Source organism: Lonchura striata, chromosome 4A (genome assembly GCF_050655825.1).
Source record: "Lonchura striata isolate lonStrDom1 chromosome 4A, ASM5065582v1, whole genome shotgun sequence".
Taxonomy (NCBI): domain Eukaryota; kingdom Metazoa; phylum Chordata; class Aves; order Passeriformes; family Estrildidae; genus Lonchura; species Lonchura striata.
Window position 1 is genome coordinate 14,490,293 of NC_140742.1, and position 15,665 is coordinate 14,505,957.

The 15,665-nt window shown below is 38.5% G+C and overlaps 1 long non-coding RNA gene across 1 annotated transcript in view; it reads right to left on the minus strand.

Annotated features, from left to right (window-relative positions):
* Positions 1-372: 372 nt before the first annotated feature.
* Positions 373-15,665, minus strand: part of LOC146763290 (uncharacterized) — a 28,835-nt gene continuing 13,542 nt past the window's right edge. The window contains exon 3 of the long non-coding RNA XR_014952535.1: positions 373-8,508. This is a non-coding gene — a long non-coding RNA (uncharacterized LOC146763290). The remainder of the gene's footprint in view (positions 8,509-15,665) is intronic.

The window sequence follows — 15,665 nt, forward strand, 5'->3', positions numbered from 1 at the left end:
CATGGAAGTCAAGGTAAGAAAAAAAGTGCCTAAAACTGATGTACAATATGAAGATTTTCCAGTATTTCCTCACCCTAAATCTAGTTCTATATTCAGAAGGCTAAAACGATCTTCTTCATTATGTAAATTGCATCCTACATAACAGGAAACCAAGTGAGATTTAACTCAGTTAATTTATAACAAAATTACTATTTTGATAGGGCAGATAACATATTTCTTTATTCCTTATGATTTAAAGGAATTAAAATAGTGGAATTATTAATATACATGCATAACCTAGATGTTCAATAGATTTATCTTTTACCTAATTGTTATGCTTCAGATTGTTCCCCATCCCTAAAGATTATTCTTGATTTTATAGCCCCAGGCTATAAAATATTGGACTCTTAAGTGGGAACAATTTTAAAATTCACAGAAACTTTCTCAATAACTGTTTTGCAGATGATACTTTTTGTCATATCAGACACATTCATTGACTTTTCAATGAAAAGAATCAGAATACTGGCCTATGTTTCATCTGAGGTCAACTGTAACATGTTTACTGGAAGCAGAATTAGGCAATACTTTTGAAATTTAAAAAAAAGTAAAAATCTCTGTGGAAACAGTCTGTTCAGCTACAAATACCAGATCCTGAGCTGGTGAAGAGGTTTTGCAGATTGAGGCCAATTTCCTTAAAATGCTTTACAGGAAATAGATATTTCTTGTAAAATGGAAATAGGATTCACAGCCTTTGGTTTCTATTTCCAATTGTAATTAATTCATACCCTTTCCCTTGTTTCAAGCACTGTTCCTTTCTCAGATGTAAGTTTTCTCTTACAATTTTTGTTCCCCTATGTAGAAGGAAGATTGAGCTCCAGCACAGAAGGTTCATCAGCAGTCCACTAACCCCTCTCTTCTGTAAACCCTAAAATATCAAACTCCATTAATTGATTTTCTTTCATTCTCTCCTTCAGGCGTAACTGTTAATGAAGTTGCCAGGTCTGTTGAGATCCAAAAGATTTATTTGTTATACTGAATATAATGTCAAGACAGAGAGTTATTGGCTGCTTTATTCTGACAGTTTTATTCATGAAGCAGAATTGGAGCTTACAGAGCTTGGCCCACTCAATACATCATTCTTGAAACTTAGTTAACTGCTTAATGCAAACTTAGTTTAATGGAGAACAATTACCTTTAACATGCAAATACTTTATCAATAAATTGCCTTAAAACATCTAAGTGAATTACTCTGTTATGTAATCACTCCTAGTGTAGTTGTGGACTGACTTCCTTCTATTAACCCTTAATCAATCCAAACCACAGCAGTCAGAATTAGAAATAAGCCTTTAAATATCCTATCCTGTTCAGTTTGTCTCCTTATCCCCTCATGCTGACATTTCAGCTTTGCTACATCAAGACAACTTTAGAACCCAACCCAAACCAAAAAAAAAAAAGCCTTAGAACTTAAACAATAAATCAGTATGACTACCTTTTACCTGTATGTTATAGTTTAGAAAAAATTGCTTCACTCTGAAATAAGCAGGAGAAAAATTATTGAGGTAGATGAGAAAGTTTTGGAAACAGAAAGATCACCAGAATGTTTTCAAATCAAAGGCAACACAGTTTAAAATTTTGAGGAAAAACAAATTGAAGTCCTGAAATAAATGCAAAACTGTTTCTAGGTGGTATTTTTTCTATCTTGGAATATCCTGTAGAGAAAGCAACTTGTTTACTGCCGCAGAGTCTGATTTATGCACATTGTTGGGGTAGGAATTAGGTAAAGAAAAGCAAACTCTATTTCCTGATTTTTTTTAATGAAAAGCATTTATTTCTTCAAAATCTAAATTTATCAATCAAAACCATAATATCCTGAACACCAGAAACATTTGAGATTTATTGGACCAGAGCTTCTAGCCGGAATTGAAGCAAGGATGCTTACATCTTCCAGCAGAGCTAGGCTTTTCTATGGTGAGTCCATGCTGCTACAAACCCAGTCCAGTTGCTAAAACCACCTACCCAGAACAGACTTTGGTCTCACAGGGAACACTAGTGACACATACTAGATACCAGACAAGCTCTCAAATCAATTTGATTTTTTGTTTTCCTCCTTAGTCCCCCAAGATGTTCAAGTGCTCCTCTTTTAAAATATTTGCCTGTGAGCCTTAAAATACAAAAATTAGAGCAGAACCTAAAAAACATGTGAGTTTAATGGTTCACTTTTGCCAGAATATAAAGGTATGAAAGTCAACATTTATGATCTCAGAAGTGGAAGATTCATGGCAGTGCTGAGAGGCAGGAAGGATTTTACAGGTTTGGGATTGTGGCTTTACTTAGAGAATGAGAACTAAATTCCAGTAAAATCCTGCATACCCTCCCACATTGCTGTGTGTTCTATGTATACTTTCTCTTGTAGCAAATAACAACTAAGTGTTTAAAAGACCAAATTTTTTGTCTTTCTCTTATAAAACAAAAATCTCTAACAAATCAAACACAGAAGGAAAAAAATATAAGGACTATATTTAGGACACAGAATAAAAATAGATTTAATGAAAACGTTGTGCTACTCTGTCAGTGTTTTGCATGTAAGTGCTGCTTTCCCAGTGATTCCTTTGGTTAAAAAAGAAGTCTTGATCCAAGATAAAATATTCCTTCCACACACCCAGCCCTACCCAGTCTTACACAGGGAACTGTAAAAATGTGGTGCTATTCCAGTTCCCAGTAAATGCATTTGCTTACTGCTCCATGACTATTCTTTTGTTGTCATTTTCCTTGATGCTTGGGACGTTTCTCCCAATCCCAAATTATAAAATTGCATTCATGCTTTCACAGTTCTGTTAAAAAAATCCCTGCACAAAATATTTTGCTTCCTATGCATCATTTACAAAATAGTTTAAAGTGTCTCAAAACAAAAAGCAACTTTAAGACCATATTCTCCCCCTAGATTCCCAAGAAAGAACTTTTCCAAGAAAAGCAAAAGCCAACAAATGAAGAACAATTCACTTCCACCCAGCCTGGTGGGTTTTGGTTTTCCTTTCCCTGTTCTTTTGTTGAATTACAAAACAGAATATTGCAACTAACCCTATCCAAAATACTGTGCAGAAATATCACCTGATCCTAAATATTATCCAAGGGTTATCACTTACAAACATATGATACACATCATTTGCTGTGAAAGCTCTTTTCTCAGCAGTCTCTAATATCTGGATTTGTCATTTGATAGGAAAAGCTGAAGATAGGATAAAAATTATTATTTCTTTTAATTAGATGTTGGTACAAATTCTCTCAGCCAAATGCAGTGCAATGACAGAGTAATTATAAACATGCAAAACTGGCCTCCATCAGTGACATAATTGCAAGAACTCACAGACTACCTCATACATATCTCCTGTAAGAGTGACTACTTATACTAGAAAACATAAGATGAACAGGAAGTCCACAAAATACAGCAGAGTTCACAAACCAGGGAAAACCCTGAATTTTCTGTTCAAGGTCATGGACCAAGCCTGAGCTTCTGTTAAATTAAAGGTACCCTTTTGAGATGCTTAAATTATCTGTGCCATGAGGATTGGGACCATTGACAGATGATGAGAAAATTACTTCTCTACTACCTCAGGGGAATTCCCACACCTATTAGACCTCAGTGGAAATGAGATGAGTTTGCTTTAAGCTTCTTCCGGGCTGTATGCCAGAGTTTGGCAGAATCCATAAAAGAAACAGAACTCCCAGGCCAGCAGTCACTTAGGTTTGGATTTGGTGTTTGACAAGGAATGCCTAAATGAGGCACAGGAGGAAAAATAAGTGCCTTGCTTTGATTAGATGAATCAGAGAGCACACTGTCTTTCAAAAAAGTAATTTTAGGAGACAAACTTTTCCTTATTTCCAAAGAATTGGTGAGTAAAGTAATGGGATGGGGTGTGCAAGAAAAGCTGAGTCAATAAAGAGCCCAAGGTTATCAATTTAGCAGCCACAGGTTATGAAATATTCTGTAAGACTATTATGGATCCTGATGTGTAATTTCTCAAGTGCACATGACAGATGCATCATAAATAATAAACCAGTGCATAAATGTAGCTTATATCTTGGGGGATAATGTCACATTCTTTTCACTCATAGGTCATTAGCTGTCATTTTAATTCCTAGGATTAAGGTCTTCAACATTCCTCAACACTGGCAGTCCACTTCTACATAAATAATGCTGCACTCCTGTAATTTGCTGGGTTTTCCAGGCAACAGAGTGTAGCAGAGCAGAGTAGCTGTTCTAAATTGTCATACAAGTAGCAGGGAAACTGTCATTAAACATTATGTGAGTATGGTGGTCCTTCACCTCACCCATCCTTGGGCCTAGAGGCAATCACAGAAGTTCCTAATAAATCTTGACTGAAGCATCTGAGCTGTGAAGTGTCCCTTGACCACACCAGTCAAGCCATGAGGTACTCCTGGATCTTGCCAGGAGCTTTTGAATGGTGCAGATGGGAACAACCAGGAACAGCAGCTGCCCAAGCAAGGCCAGCCTTAAGCCATTATCCTCTGCATCCCTGTGAACCATTTTCCTGAGTCACAGCCCCAGTGGAGCAGTGCCACTGTCACAGCCCAGCTGCTGACACAGCTTATGGCCAGGATGGAAACTTGCTGATGACCAAAGACAATCACCTTGTGACCCTATAAACAGTGGTCCTGAATGAGGCCCTCTGAGCTCTCCTGGGCCTCAGTTTCTCCAGCACCTCCCTCTGAGTGAAAGACCTCTCAGAGATTGTGAACCCTCAAACTCCACAATACTCAATGGACCAACAGAGGTAAGAAGGCCAAGGCTGATGCCACCAAAACCACCCCCTGACCCTGACAACCTCATGTTCCTACAAAAGTAATATATCTGCTGAAGCTGTTCTGTCTCTCCCTTCATTGCAGCAGAGCTTCCTTTTAACAACCCCTGAAGAGAATCAGGATTTTCTTGCCTCTTTTAGCTGTCATTGCTACTAGAAAATCCTGCAGCCAAATCCCTACTTGTTTTAAACTTATTCAAATTGGACTCAACACAGATGCGTGGGTACTCCAAGCACTCAAACTGCCTTTTCTCTGAACATTCTGGGTACAGGATAGAGCTGGTCTAGTTTAAAATTACCTAGGCTCTTCTAAAGTCTTATCATTCTTGCTAACTTTTTTGTCTTGACAAGAATGGCTTGCCTTCAGGAAAAGAAATCCATAAGGTATTCCTAAAGTCCCTTGAATGATCCTGGTCTCTCTTCATCTTCTTTCCACATCCTCCTGGCTTTCCCTGGTGCCTCCCTTACTTGTGCTCATAGCCTTTAACTCTCCTTGCACAGAGATCAATGGGCTCTGAACTCTGTCATTAACTTCACCAGGCTCCTGATAACAAGCTGATGGAAAGTAAAAATTCCTTTATGAATCTACTTTGCTCACTCCCCACAGGCCTTGGATTATGTACTACACAGGACTGTTCTGATCATAAAATGGCACAAATATTGTTTTGTTTGTGCCCTATATTCTCCTGGTGAAACACAAGGCAACAGATCTCCAATTAAATGTGAGTGATGTCAGTCATACAGTTCTGCCAAGACACCTCAAGCTACCCAGCTAAATCTTACTCCTTATTAGAGAAACTATAACAATCATTATCTTCATCATCAATATATTTATATTCTTCTTTTAGTTTGTTTTCATCAAGGCAGAGTTAGAGATCTTCCTTCAGAGTCTTCTGTTAAGCCTGGGTTTACTAAGGCTCTAAAGAAACATTTTAGTTTCAGGTAAGGGCATTAAAGGTTTATATTTGGCTTTTCTTTTTGCCTTAAATTTATCTTTTATTAAAAAACCACAAGAAGAAAGCTGGGAAGAACACTACAAAAATGCTACAAATGCTTGCCTCGTGGGGCCTCAGCTGTCATCTGACTATGGATTTTAAAATGACAAACAACAACTTGCAATGAAAATAGCATGTCATTTCTCCTCTCACCTACCTCTGAGTAAGTAGAATTGCCATTAAAAAAAATAACAACAAAAAATTGCCATTAAAAAAATAAATAAACCAAGGTTATTTGTTTTCACTTGACAGCAGGAACTAAAAGCACATCGATGCTGCTGCCATGAGTGGTATCTTGGATTGCCCTATAGTGGTGTTTCTGCCTGATTGAAGGGGACACTTGCAGAGCTATAGAGAGGGAAAGTCAAACTCAGAGAGCAAACATCAACAGATATTTCACATTTGATCTTAAACTTAGGAAAGGGATAGAGGTTGAGGAAATTAAACCTGTTCCCAGGTGTTGCAGACGACATTTATCAAATGATTAGTAAAGTTACACATTTTTGCAATCAGCCAACAGTCAACATGCATGGGCAGCGTCTTCTCATGGAACAGATTTCTTTATGTAAAACACACTGAAAAGTGCATAACTGATAATCGCAGAGATAAAAATGTTTCTACATCCTCCTGGTTCAAGGGAGTTAATTTCCACCTGTGAGACATCTGTCATCAGATGCCAGGGCTGCAGACAGTGTGAAAAAGAGAGCTACTGAATAGTTCAGTTGTATCATAATGGTCCTTGGCTGTGTCTATATATACATCAGTCATCTGCTGAGCTGTGTCTTCCTCAATTTTCACCTCAAAGTGCTTAAGTAAAAGGCAGGATCAAGATGTAAATGAGCCAAATGATTTAAACTTGAACCTCCTACAGTTCAGCCAAAGAGAGAGAAAAGACTTTAATATTTTAATGTTACTGGTTCCCCTTCTGCCCATGATCAGCCAGGCTTCCCACAAATGGAAAACCCCTGTCTCCTTGCCTTCAATTCCAAGCTGGAAGTCCATCAGGGTATTCTAAATTGCATCAGCTGCCATCTCCATTTCCATTAATTGTACTAGAAACTCCAGGGGAAAAGATATAAAGAACCATCTCTCCTGCTTCTGGTCTCCTGGAATTTCTCCACTCTAAGAGAATATTTAGTTGAAACCAGCAAAAGTGAAAAAACCTTCCCACAAGACCTGCAAGAGTAGCAAGGCATAAAAACACCTCCTCTAGTGGCAGGCATTACTTTAGTTTCTTCTGTATACAACTGATGAAACAGGAAAAAATTAATCTCTGCAGAGAGTCTGCAGAATACATTTTAAAATGTCATGTGAATATCAATTTGCTTTGTTCATATTCCTTTTTGTTTGCATTTCCCAAATATTCCACTGAAAAAGCTTTTCTAGCACAAGTCTTTGCAAAGATTTAATATGGTCTGCTCAAATTGAAAATGAGGAATGGTACACTCAAATATGGGGTCCACTTTGCTTTTGGTTATAAGTGATTTGAAGTGAATACAGGGAAGCCACTACATGCATTCTTCATATGAAAATTATTAATTGAACATTTTTGAATGGCAGAAAAATACTGACTTTTAAAGCTAAATTGGAATGCATACAAATAATTGAGTAATGCATAAAGCGGAGAAGAGTGGATTGAAGAGAATTAGACAAATAGATATACTTCAGAAAGAAAAATACAACTTTTTGAGTGAGATAGCTGTGCTGCTATCCTTTCTTTGTTTTGCACAATGTTTACCAAATACTGAACTGTCTAGGCTGGCTGCCCTCAGTGAAACCTTTCTTGGAGAGGAGTATATGTGTGTCCTGAAAGCTGTGGCTGTGAGAACCTCAGGTTTCTTTTCTTTATTTAGGATGCTAAATAGGATAAAGGACTTACACTTGTGGCACTGGTCATTCTCTGACCCTCAGTTTGACATCATACCAGCCAAGAGCAAGAAATTAATTACAGGCAGGCATACCATGCTTTAACTCTACCCAGAGTCCCCAATTAATTAACCTAAAGTGAAAGAGTCCACAGACCCTCTTCTCAGTCTAACTTGCATGAGAAATTCTTCCCTAGCCTCTAAAACTTGCAAACAAAGAAAAATACCAATAGGATTTTGTAAGCACAAGCTCAAGAGAACATGCTCTTTCATTGCTATGAAAAACCATTCCTCTTTGCCATAAAGGATTTGCCTACAGGGGAGTGCAGGGAGTTATCAAGCCTCATCACTCACAAAGCAAAATCTGACTCCTTTGTGTTTAAATCTCCCAAGAAGGAAGGTGACTGTCACTGAGAGCATCTCCAGGCCAAACTTCAGAGAGGGAAGACCGAGGGTGGCTGCTGAAGGAGCAGGGTGGGACCCACTGTGCTCAGCTGTCCAGGGGCACACCTGAACAGCAGCTGCTGGAAGGAGAATCAGAGACTCTGAGAGAGATGTGATCACAGGCACCCTCGAGTTAAAGGCTGTGCTGGAAGTGAACAGCACAGAAAGCCTGGTTGCTCCAGAGAACCTGCAGGAAATTCTGTGTGTGTGCAAGTGCTCATGCACATGGAGGCAAAGCTTCCAGCTTGAGTCACTGCTGGGACATGCAAACTGTTCTCTGCATACATCCACTGAGTGCCACCCCTGCACAGCCTCAGCCAGTCATGGATGGTGACTCACATCTCACTTTTCTTGCCCTTGAGTGCCAGCATTGGATGCTTTGTGTTGCTCTGTGTGCTCCTGCACCTAAAGGGACAAATTTGGGGATATTTTAATCAGGAAACACATCTGCTGTAGTCTGTTAGAGCCAAGCATTTACAACTGAGAGATTGTTTTTACTTCAGAAGAGTGATTGAGAGACAGAAAAAATGAATTGTGACTTGAAATTTAGCCTGAAGGAAAAAAAAAAAAAAAACAAAAACCAAACAAACAAAAAAAAAAAAAGCAAGGGAAAATGTTGATTTTTTGGGGGGAAGTCTCATTTCACTAGAGACTTAAGGTTTAATAGAGTCTGGAACCTTGGATTTCCCCACAGAATGGAATATATCCAATGAAGCAGAGTTGTGTTCAGTGAACATGGGGCCTTTGTGCATAGAAACTTCAGAGCCTGCATTGATTTCCTACAAGAGACTGCAGTATTCCCTCCTGTTAAAGTTAATTCTGCTTGATACTGTTTGTCTGGCTAAGACACATTGACATGGAACATTTCTTAATATAAGGAGACTTAGAGTGCTATTTGTGACCACTTTCAGGGAGGATTCTTGCATCACTTGGCTGAGAAAAGGCAGGGAAAGGAGGCAGCCCTGTGAGACTTGCCTACCATTAATAACACTCTGTATTTCCAGGTGTTGTCACTGAATGTCACTCTGACATATTCCCTCAAGAAACCTCCCTGTCTGACTGACACCAGCACAGATGAGATGTGTAATGTGTAACAATGTGCTCAGGAAGCTTTCCCACTCAGCTTCCCAGTGCTGCATCTGCTTCCACAAAGACAGGTCTGTTCGCAGAGCTCAGAGGTGGCACAAAAATGGCTTGCATCTTTCATATTTTTAACAGATGTTTTTCCTTTCTCACTGTAGTAGGTTCAACTATCCCCACCCACCACTACTGCTATTTCAAGGAGATGTTTTATGACTAACTCATCTTCAAGGGGGTGCTGAAATAGAGATCAGATGGTGAGACTTAAGGACCACAAGCCTTGGCAAGCAGACAATGAACCCCTAAACATTTCTGTGCTTAAATTCAACATAGAGTACAGTGATGAAAGGCAAAAAGTGCTTCTTCATTTTCCTTTTCCCCAAATCCGCTCATGTTTTCTTCTCTTCTATAAAATTACACTTGAAAGTCTTCTGGACATTAAAATATGAAGTCATAATTATGAATCCTGTTCCAATCTGGCCATTAACAGAATCTGAACATCCATTCACACAAATCCTACACCCTTCATTATATGCATGTGCTTCTTTTATTTTTGATTCTTGGTAAATGGTATCAAATACCCTAAATTTCTTCTACCTTACCTTTTAATGCTATTTGCAAGCACTCAGCTATCCTGTAAGAACAGGGCAAACAATACATTTATTACAAACCAATACTTCAAAGGTAAAATAGAGAGTTTATATTTGAACACTATGTAAAAAAAAAAAAAAATAAAAAAAAAGAAAAAATCTATATTTTTTTGCTATGTTATTTTAATGAGCAAAAGACATTTGGGCTCTTCAGTCCCTCAGAATAGAGATTTATCAGGTAGCTGTCAGACAGCTCTGTTTTTGTAATCAACAGGTGAAGGACCAGTGGAACTGTCACAAAGCTTAATTGACTTCCCAGACTGAGACATTCATCTGTTGGGAAGTTAAAGATGAATGCCTGGAGCAAGGCCTGAATTTCTTTTCATAAGACTAAAACAAAATGTCTCCTGCTATGACATCAGGCAGGATTCATCATATCAGTATGTACATGCCACACCACATCCCAGCACAAGTCCTAGTGGAATGTGGCTAATAATCAAAAATCCCATAAATAAAGTTCACTCAACAGTTTTAATCCATACCAGGTCCTCAGAACACTCCAAAATTTAAATGCTTTGATCACAAGTTGCACTGTAGTTCTCTAATTGGCAAGTGTTCATGAAATGAGCTGCTCTGCAACAGGACACATCCCATGGCTCATAATTTGAGTGGGAAGGTAACAGACACGTTTAATAGCACAAATTAACTTGATGGTAATGAGGAAGCCTCTCTGTCAGCAATATCACAAATTAAATTATCTGCTACCTCACTAGTGATGAGGAATAATTAAGAAAGCTACACAATTGCTTACAAATAAACCAGCAGCAGATCAGCTGAAAGATGTCTGTCCTGGAATGCCTTTGGCATAGCAACATTCATTCTCTTAACTCTGATACCATTTGTTTGTAGGTAAACCAGATCTTCAGCATTATCTTAATTAAGCTTTTAAAATTTAATTTCCTTTTTCAAAGGAGAGTATCTTGGGCCCTACACAGTGAGTTTTCATTAACAATGCAGCAGCTTCAACAGAGCATTTCCAAGATGAACAGGAAACAACAACAAAAAGGGCTGATGGCCATGGGGGGTTGAGAGAGAGAGAACCTTGCAACACACATCTCTCAACAGCCACCCTAAAATGCATTTTGATTCCCCAGAGAGACTCGAGCACTAAGCAAGTAAAGTACAAATTATGTTTTAAGGCTGCATATTTATTTAAATTAAATTTCTGGTTTGTAGGGAAATATTAAATACAGGAGATACTTATATCAAGAGTTCTTTTCAGGTTGTTTTTTGGTTTGGTGGGAGGTTTTGACATTTTAGTATTTAACTGAAATTAGACACTGTTGCCTTTCTTTTTATTTTTTTTTTTTTTTACTTTGAAAACAACTGACTAGACTAGCAGATTATTTTTCTGTAATTAATTAAAACAGAGGAGTATTATCAGCTCTTGTAGCTCATTCATAGAGATTCCAAGATCACTCTTGGCAGTTCAGTAATTATTCATATTAGCTACAGATGCAATACCCTTATTTGGCACTTGCTAGAACTGCAAATTGAAAAAGCAGCAAGACAATGAGCTATGTAAATAGGTAACGTATGATGGACTTTTAAAATTTTTATGAAGTGCAATGAATCTTTGGTATTAATCAAGACTGAAAAATGAGAAATATTAGTCCTCTCTCCCCACCCTGTGCTTGTGATTTTGGATCTTTTACTTAACTGCAGGAAGTATAATATCCAAGACATCATATCTGGGAGAGAAATTGCAGCAACTGAGTTTAAAATGTCACAGCTCACACAATACAGCAATGATGCATTTTGAGCAATGGCAGATAAGGTTTGTGTGCATCATGTGTCAATACTTTAATTTATGTACCTGAGATATTAGGCAATCTTTTGCAGTTCGCATATTGTAACCAAGCATACAAGTGAAATACAGCTGGGCCAGCAATATTTTGGAGAGCAAATAACAAAATTGCTGCTAGTGGTCTTCCAATCCTCCGTTAATCCAAGTGATGTTAAAATAGAGATACAAAATAATGCAAGTCTGAGCAGTTTCAGTCAACAAGGTAAGCCTAACAATGACAGAGATCTCAGAGTAGTAATACATTCTTTTCAATTTGGGTTTTCAAGATTTACTGGAGGAATAATGTTTGAGCAGTCCTAGTCACCTGGAGCATAAAAATACATATATATAAATGTATCCAGCCAGGGCAAACACTCTGGCACTGCATTTTTTTACAAGGTGAAAAACTCAATAAATAGGGAAAGGAACTAACACGTGGTTCTCAACACCATCTAAGATAACAAGAAAAGATAACGACCATGGAAGACATAAGTAATTTCACCCAGTGGTGCTGGACAAACTGCCTGGCCATAATTTAGGGAAGATAACTGTTTGGTTAGATGCACTAAAGTTGAAATAACACCTACAAATAATCCATACTTTCCCTTTTCCTGCTTAGTATGGAGATTCCTGCAATAGTCCTGATTTTATGGAACTATATTTCTTTCTGTGTGAACAGCAAGTGATATAATCTTAAATATTAGAGTACTTTTGAGAAAGTTCTCTCCTGTTCACAAATAATTCACAGATTACTTCTGCTGAAAAGAAAAGCTATTCTGCAATAACTACTTTGCAAAGTAATGAAACTAGGCAGACACTGGAAGAATATGACAAAATATATTTGGCTGGATCATGTCTGGAAAATTTCAAAGAACTTGAATAAAAATGAGATCACTCAAATAGCAATATTTAAATGAAAGACAAACCATATTCAAATATTCTATATTAAAACTGAAATAATTATAATTTCCCAAGCAGGGAATATATTAAAATATTGCATTCTCTAGTAAAGTTCCCTAAAGCTTTAAAAACATATACAGAAAGCAAGATTAAAGGGAAAATACTCATTTATCCAAATTACTTGGGGTTTGTAAAGTATCCCAAATATCACAAGTAGAAACAAAAGAACTTCTAAATATCCAGATAATTCTGAAAGTAATTTTAAATTCAGTAAAAAGCAGTTTTCCTGTTTTGGCATATGTACTGGAGTTTATAGCCAAACACAAAAAACCACCCAATGATGAACCTAGGTCAGCAAGCTTATATCTGTTGGCAGAGTGTTTGGCCAGTAGTCTGCCAACAGATTATTTACTTTACAACATAGCTGGCTGCAAGTAATTTTTCTGAGTTTGTATTTATTAAAGATAAAAACAATTCCAAATTACTTATTCATGCTCTTAATCAAAGACTTCCATATTCTGCAATCCCACTTTGATGGGAAAGGGAAAATCCCACATCAAATTCACTGTTCTGTGCAACCACAGATCTGTAGTTAACCCGGATTTCTACCAGCCTTGGTTTGAGACTCGTTCCCAGGTAAAACAAGGACAACTAAATCAAAAGTACTAAATCAAAAGTACTAAAGCTGTTGTTCTTCTATATGTGATGAAGCTTTGATTAAACGCTTGCCAATGTGACAAGCAAAGACAGACCACGGGATACACAATCATTTCTTCCATAGCTGCCCACCTTCTCCCCTCCTGATGCACACACATGCAGTTCACAGCCATTATTGCTTATTTTCCTAAGAAATTACCTGATAGGGCAAAATGTCCATGACCTTGGTGACCCACTGTTACTCAAACACAGGTAATAAAATGAGTTTGTGTCAGTTGCACTTTTTTCCCCAACAAATACTTATAATTTTCCAGAAACCTTTAACATCTACACAGTTCCAAAGGAATTGAGTCTGTTACTTCCTTTTTACATTTCCTAAGCAAATCATCAAAATACAAACCCCTGCTGTTACACTGAAGAGCAGTTAAGTACAGGCCAAGAACAAAGCAATTGTGTTTCCAAGGCTGTGCACAGTCCCCTTGTGTGCACTGATTGCTGCAGCCTCTCACCTCCTGGTGATATGAGAAACAGCAAAGAAAACCACACAAATACAGCTCTAATGCACGGGGTTTGCCTAAACGATTGTGATATTTTACTTAAACTGCAATAGGCCCTAACAATGAGAACATTTAAACAGCTGCTAATGTCCACACATGTTACTGGTCACTGAACATGCACCAAAATCTCAGAAAACTACACAGTCATAATGGATGACTAGCAAGTCAAGATTTTATAACTTAAATAGTACAGTTCAAAGAGCTTAATTTTAAAAGACTTCTTCACATTTAAAAAAACTTTTCATTCCAAACCATTTTTTAAAATATAAACCAGTACTTAGCTTTACCTCAAGAAAAACTTCAATATTTTACAGTGCTGTCAGATTTGAAATGTATAAAACTAAAATTAAATCTAGCATTAAACCCTAAGTGGCAGCTGACTGCCTCCAACAAGAGACTCTACACCTTCCGAATCCTGTTGTCATAACTCAGATCAAGCTGAATTTAAGATTCATCCCAAATTCTTTTCCAGGTAACAAAAAAGAAAGCTATCCTGCCCATTAGCCCCCAGTGACAAACCAAAGGATTTCTCACCGAGTCAATTAGCAATATGCAATCCAGATGAGTGTATTTAGGTGCATGGTGAGATCATTAGCCTTATTATGCCACCCTGTCATGTTTTCCAGCTTCCCACTAATCTGTTGCTAATAGATACAGGTGCCAGAATTATTGCCTGCAAAGGCTTTTCCTTATGTTTTAAATAATTTGTGGTGCTGCCATTTAGCACTCTGAGGTGCCTTTTATGCTAACATGTGGAAGCCACTACAATTTGTACCTCCATGGAAGGAAGTGCCAGTGCTCCTGGTTGCCTGCCTGTTCCCATCTGTGGAGCTGGCTCATTCCAGAGCCCTGTTGTTTAGGTGATACTCGTGGCAATGTAGAGGATCCTGGATTTTGAGCTGTGGCCCCTATGGCCTCCTCCAGAGGAAATCCTTTCCCCTACACTGACCTGACAGTGCTGTTTAAACACAGAACCAACACCCAGTGTGAAAAGCTTTGGTTTGCAGCCCTGCCTGGAGGGACCTGCTGGCGAGAGTGATAAAACACAGCTGCAATAAGGATGAGTCTGTAGCTGAGTGAAAATGCTCCTTTATTTATCCACGTTATGCTACAGGGATGCTGATGAGGATGTGGACTTTGGGTGATCTGGCTCCAAGTGCCAGCAGGGAGAGCTCAGCCAAAGTTCTCAGAGCCAGCACTCTGCAGGCAGCCAAAACCAGTCCCACCACCCAAAGCTGTTTCCAAAACTTCTCCCCTGTTAGAAGCATCCTTTCAGGGCTCTCACCAGAGCCCTACCACTCTCCTTTCTCAAAGCACAATCCAATATTATCTAATTAAGATCGGACACTCTATGTGGCCCCATGACTCACTGTAACCGAGTTTGACTGACTTGTTATTTGCACTTCTTGATGGTTGTGGTACAAGCAGACAGTATTCTCTGGACATATTCTTTTCTTCAAGTCCTGCCACGTATTTCTGTTAGCTATTTCTTTGTATTACTAATGATTCTAAGCAACACCTTGAGGCAAATCTTGATTAGCATGTTAATTAGGAAATTCCTGGCAGGCACTTTGGGTGACAGCTTACTCCCAACCACCAAGAATAAAAAATGTGTTCAGATTGAGACATCAGGTTGAATTATAGAGATGGACGCACTGGAAACGCTGTCAAACAAAACTCCCAGTTCCTTTCCCCAGGTTCCAGAGTGCAAGCCCTTAAAAAGCAAATGCTTGTACAAACCTCCCGAGCACTGGCTCCCCAGGCTGCCTTCTGTGACTTTTGGACTCTTACATTTCTTTACAGACACAGGACTGGGGGCTTTGAAGAGCCAGATTAATCCAGAGCTCAGAGCACCTCCTTGCCAGCTCAGACCTGATCCAGGCTCCAGCTCAGGGAAGGTTATGGGAATATTTCCAATGAGTGTTGCAGGAT